Consider the following 6,000-nt stretch of genomic DNA (forward strand, 5'->3'; position numbering starts at 1 on the left):
AACAAGGGCCTCCTTAACCATCTTACAAGACTTTCTTCACATCTCTTTAGATAACAATGAACCAACAACATCCTCTAGCTTAAAATTGGTTGTTGTGCTTCAAATAGTCATTAAAAGGTGGTCCCATGAATCTAGCAAAGAACATAACATAATCATGCATTTATCTTGATCATCAGTCTTATCATCAACAAATTTCAACTAAGTAATTAGCATATTAAATGCATTCAAGTGATCAACAATAGAACCTCCTTTTTCCATTCTCAAAGAATACAACTTCTTTCTTAGAAATAACTTATTTACCAAGGATTTCCTTGATAAATATCACCAAGCCTTTTCCAAAGGCTAGTTGCAACATTCTCTTCATGAACATTCAAGACTATAAAATTAGCCAAACAGAGTCTTCTCAAACCCTTGGCTTTTCAATCCGCCTTATCTTAGTCTTCTTGTAATGTAGTTTGAGGTTTTGTTGAAGAAACTGCATCCCATAGTTCTCTATCTACAAGCATATCCTCCATTCTAAGTTTCCATAACCCAAAATTATTGTCATTGAACTTATCCATCTCTACTCTACTAGATGTGCTTTCCATATCTAACTTGCACCAAGATTATGAAAAAAAAGATTTGCAAAACTCTCACTGAAGCTAGATCAACACAAAAAAACCTATCTATCAAACAACAATAACAATGTTGGCCTAGCTCTGATACCAATTGAAAGGAAGCCTTAGTGCAAAAACACTTCCAAATTCTAAATCTAACAAGAGAGATGATGCTGAAACTTATCTCACAAATCCTTAAACTATTGAAACCTAAATAAATATATATAGAAAGATTCAGTCCATAAACACAAGATATATGTGGGAAACCCTTCTTGGGAAAAATACTGACCATTCTAAAGCAAGACTCAACTATATTATCAAAAATAACACTTGTAATACAATCTACAGAGCCACAACTCTCCAAGAGTATTTAGTTGTGGTGTCAAATCTAGAACAATTTTGATAGCATAACAAGGCTCTTCAAAAAATGCTCTCTCACATATAATTCTCTATGGCAATGCCTTGTACTTATAGAGTTTTTGTACAAGAGGAACCATTTTCTAAAGCATCTATATTCAATGCATTTACAAATTATCTTAGAAACTTCATTTTGCACAAACCTTGCATAAAAGTATAACAAAATAAATCACCAAAACATAGAAGCTTTCTATTTTTCTACTCCAAGTCTTTTCTTGTGGAATAATCTAGCTTCATTTAGCAACTTTCCATGAAAACACAAATAAAATAGTAAATCATGATATGGATGAGTCACCTTATCCCCAAAAATTGGTCATTTTTGTGTCCTTTGATAGTGAATGTTCTCTCACTCACCAATAGATTGTCGCTTTTTCCTCCTTCTAAAGTTGAATGTGTAGGGGAAGCTACTGCCACTACTCCATAGATAATCTCAAGAAAACCATTGCTGAATTTTCATTCAACCATATTAGTTTGTATTTTCCTGTAGGAATTTTGGTCTGTTGATGTTTTTTAATTCCAATTTTTATTTTGTGAAACCAAACAATGAAAACAAATTTCTATTCCATATTCACAACTCTAGCATAGAAATTCCTAACCCCGCAACCAAATGAGCCCTAAAGATCTAAAGACATGTTCCTTGTACATGAACACTTAGATGAGAATCCTAAATTCTAACTTTTTTATTATTTTCATTCTCAAGGATTCTTCATGCTTTTTCTTATCAAGCTTATCCCAAAATTTAATAATAATTATTAATTTTATTTCCATTCAATTATAGTTATGTGTGAAGCGATAATATTTTTCTTAATGCAAAAATCAAGGTCAAACTCTTTATGCATCAAACTACACATAACCCAAAGATTTTAGTGGTTTTTTTAATCAGTAAATGGTCGAAGCCTTATATTTTATATTAATAAAGAGAAAGTTATAAATGTCTCTATTCAAACTAGCACTCATAGGAAAGAATGGAGAAAAAACATCTAGTCTTGCCTGGGACCTAAGTCCAATTTTAGAGCTTGATTACCATGTTGCAACATTTTTGTGATATATTTCTATTATGTTTACCATGATACAAATGCAATTTTGGAAAAACATTCTTTCCTTTTCTTCCTTTTGTGGAATTGATTAAAATGTTTGCCAATGTATATGATCAAGGCCTTGATCAACCTCTTGACTCTCTATTCTACCTTTAACTATCTTGATGAGGTATTCCTTACTTATTCTCTACAACCACAAACCACTTCAAACTTATTTTTTAAAAAATAGTACTTTCAATCAATATATTTTCTATTTCTATTTGGAAAGATTGATATCAACATTTTCAAAAAGTAGAAATTGATGGAGGAATTCTTTTAAACTTGACACTTTAGCGACTAACCCATCTAAATTATGAACCATACTTTTTGATCCATACTTCTATATTGGTTTGATTAAGTTAAGCTTATGTTACTTTAGATATGATCTTTTTTTTAAGTAAGATCTGAGTCATTTCTAAATTTTCTAAAATCAAAGAGTAAACCTGACTTATATATATATATATATATATATAGACTTATATTAATTTTTTTGTCTTACTGGACTATAATTTATATTCTCAGATGTGATTTCCTCTCCAACTATAAGATTTTGCTTGTAATTTTATTTTTAATTGTTTTAATTCATCATCCTTTTTGTACTCTAGTGTCAGCCCTCTATCTTTTTTGCCGCTACCAACTACTTCAAAAACAAACTCATAAATTAATTTTAAATTTTATATTTATTAATAAAAGTAAGTATTTACACAGATGATATGTGGTGCTCTTCATCCAAAAGCCTCTCGACTTAATAATTTGATTGATTTAAGAAACTAGATTATATATATTATATAATATATATAGGGAAGATGAGAATTATCAAGACTTTTCTTTTTATAATACAATTTTTTATCAATTATTAAATTAAATCATAGAGAACTCTCACCTTCCATATATATTATACAATATATATAAGCTAGTAGCAATGACATGTTGACAAGGAAGAACCAACTAATTATTTGTTCATGATTTTCATGTCCAATATTTTACTCTTTAGTTATCTTCAAACATAGTTTTAAAGAAAGGTTCATCATATAGTGTGGTGGTGAACTAAAGATTCTATCATTCTTTGATTGAAGGCTTGAATCTATGTTGGTTCATTATTAACCATTTATTTATTTAATTTTAAATTATGTGCAGAAATCTCTCTCTCTCTCTCTCTCTCTCTCTCTCTCTCTCTCTCTCTCTCTCACACACACACACACACACACACACACACACACACACACACACAACCACATTATATCTATCTTTTCTAAGGGTTTGTTTGGTTTGTGGAATTATAGAAATTGAGATTTCTACAAATCTTGGTTTTTCCAAGTTAAGGTTTTACAAATCCTCATTCCTATTTTTTGGATTTTACTTGAACTATTTTTTTCACTCGAAAGATGTGCGTAAAGACACATTTTTATTTGTAAACTTGGAGTTGAAGGTAGACTTCAAATAATATTACACTCTATTATATTTATAGTCCTCAAAAAACATAACCAAGTTTTGATTTTCAATTCCTACTTGCTAGTAGGAAGTTGGAAAACCTGGTTTTGAGACAAAATAGAAAGTCTAGCATTCTAATTCTATATTTCCACTTTTGAAATAGATGATTTTTTTTTGAAATCTAGATTTTGAAAAAGCCAATTCCTATCATCTTCCATGAACCAAACAGACCCAAGCTCTTATTATCCTCTTTATTGTAATCTATCCTATCACTCTCGATTTACCCCTTCTTTCTCTACCTTATGTCTCTAGCTTTCCCATTTCCTTCATTTTTCTCCCTCTCACAATATCTTCCTCATTTACAATCTATTTCAACATCATGTGTCTCACCCTTTTCCCATTGTAACTCTTTCTCATGTATTTCAAGTTCAATTTTGTTTAGCATAAGGTTGTAATCCACCTCTCATTTATTTCTTTAAGTGCTAATTATTCTCATAAATCTATCACATCTCTATCCTTCTCCTCATTCTCTCTCTTCATAATGTATGTTCCCTTCTCCTTTTCCTTTTCCCCTAACTCACTCTACCTCATGTTTTTGACCTCTCTCTCTCTCTCTCTCTCTCTCTCTCTCTCTCTCTCTCTCTAACACACACACACACACACACAGTCCTATAGTTATCCTATTTAAAAATCTCCCTCTCTCCTATGGAAAACTCTTCCACTCTATTTACCATCAATTTGTACCTCATATCTATCAAACTCGTCCCATTCTCTCACTGTATCTCCTACATGTTCCCATATAATCTCTCTCTCTCTCTCTCTCTCTCTCTCTCTATCCACCTTTCTAATCACAATCATTATCTGTTATAATCTCTAATCTCCCTCCTTCTTGATATCTATCTCATCTATCTCCCTCTCCCACTTTTTCTTTGCTAGATCTCTCTCATTGTCACTATCTCTTCACCAAATTAAAATTTGTATCCATGTCATGTCTCTCATCATATTCACATTCTTTGTCTCATTCATCATCACCATCCTTTTCTTTTTTAATTGCTAATCATGCTCATTAATCTATATCTCATGACGCTTTTTCTCCCCATTTTTTCCCTTCATAATATATGCCCCCTTCCTCTACTATTTTCTCCCTTACTCTCTCTCTCTCTCTCTCTCTCTCTCTCTCTCTCTCTCAACCCTTATTATTATTATTATTGTGACCTATCCTATCACTCTCCCTTTCCCCATCTTTCCCTACCCTATGTCTCTTTCTTTCTCATTTCTCAAATCCTCCCCCCTATCACAATATCTTTCTTTGATTATAAACTATTTTGACATCATGTATCTCACTCCTTCCCCATTTTATCTCTTTCTCATGTATCTCTTGTTCAATTTTGTTTAGCATAAGATTTTATGCCTTCTCTGAATCATTTTTCTAAGTTCTAATTTTCCTCCTCAATCCATCACATCTCTATCCTTCTCCCCATTCTCTCACTTCATAATGTATGCCCCCTTCTCTCTCTCTCTCTCTCTCTCTCTCTCTCTCTCTCTCTCTCTCTAGATAGATAGATATAATTTTAAATCAAAATTAAATTAGTTATAATTGTGTATTATATTTAACAAGTTTAGTATTAAGTGCAACTAATCAAGTTTATATTCAACATTTAATTGTAGGATAAAAGTCTATACTTAAACTATTTTCTATTAATTTTTTCATTTACTATAATATGTTCAACATTTAGTTTTTTATTATTTAAATAAGCAAACTTGTAGAATAATTTTTTCTTAGCTATAATGATAGTGACAATTCAATCTATAGATATTATGATCAATTAAATAGCTTTTTCTCTTCGTAATTTAACATATTAGAGTGTTTAAATTACGTATTTACCTTTTAATCTTATAATCTAATATATTGATCTGAATCGTTTTATTCAGGGGAGAGCTCCAAGCTGAAAAAAGTTAATGGTTGTTTTCCGCGTAGCCATGATCGCCCTGTTCTGGTTATTCCTCCAACAGTTGTAATGGAGGACATTGATTATTAGACCAAGCATGCTTTGATATGCAAATTTCTTGGAATCCGGATTTCCCTATTTGCTCTTGAGGCATGGATCCGTCACTCATGGCAAGTGGAAGGCGATATGGAGACTATGTTGGCGGGAAATAGTTATTTTTTTGTTGTATTCTCTTGCATGTATGATCGGGATCGTGTTTTTAAAGGAGGCCCTTATTTCTACAACCATGTGGGGTTATTTGTCAAACCTTGGCATTCAGGTTTTAATTCTGCTGAGGATCTCCCTTCAATAGTGCCAGTTTGGGTTCGCTTGCCTCATCTTCCCTTGGAATTTTGGCATGAAGACATCCTTCGACAAATTGCTGCTTTGTTGGGGAAGCTGGCTGCGATCGCACATCAATCCCTCGATAAAAAAGTTATTTCTTATGCTAGAATTTGTGTTGAAATTAATTTGAATAACCCATTACCAGAT

Source organism: Cupressus sempervirens, chromosome 3 (assembly GCF_028749045.1).
Source record: "Cupressus sempervirens isolate cs-2001-9-10 chromosome 3, ASM2874904v1, whole genome shotgun sequence".
NCBI classification, from domain to species: domain Eukaryota; kingdom Viridiplantae; phylum Streptophyta; class Pinopsida; order Cupressales; family Cupressaceae; genus Cupressus; species Cupressus sempervirens.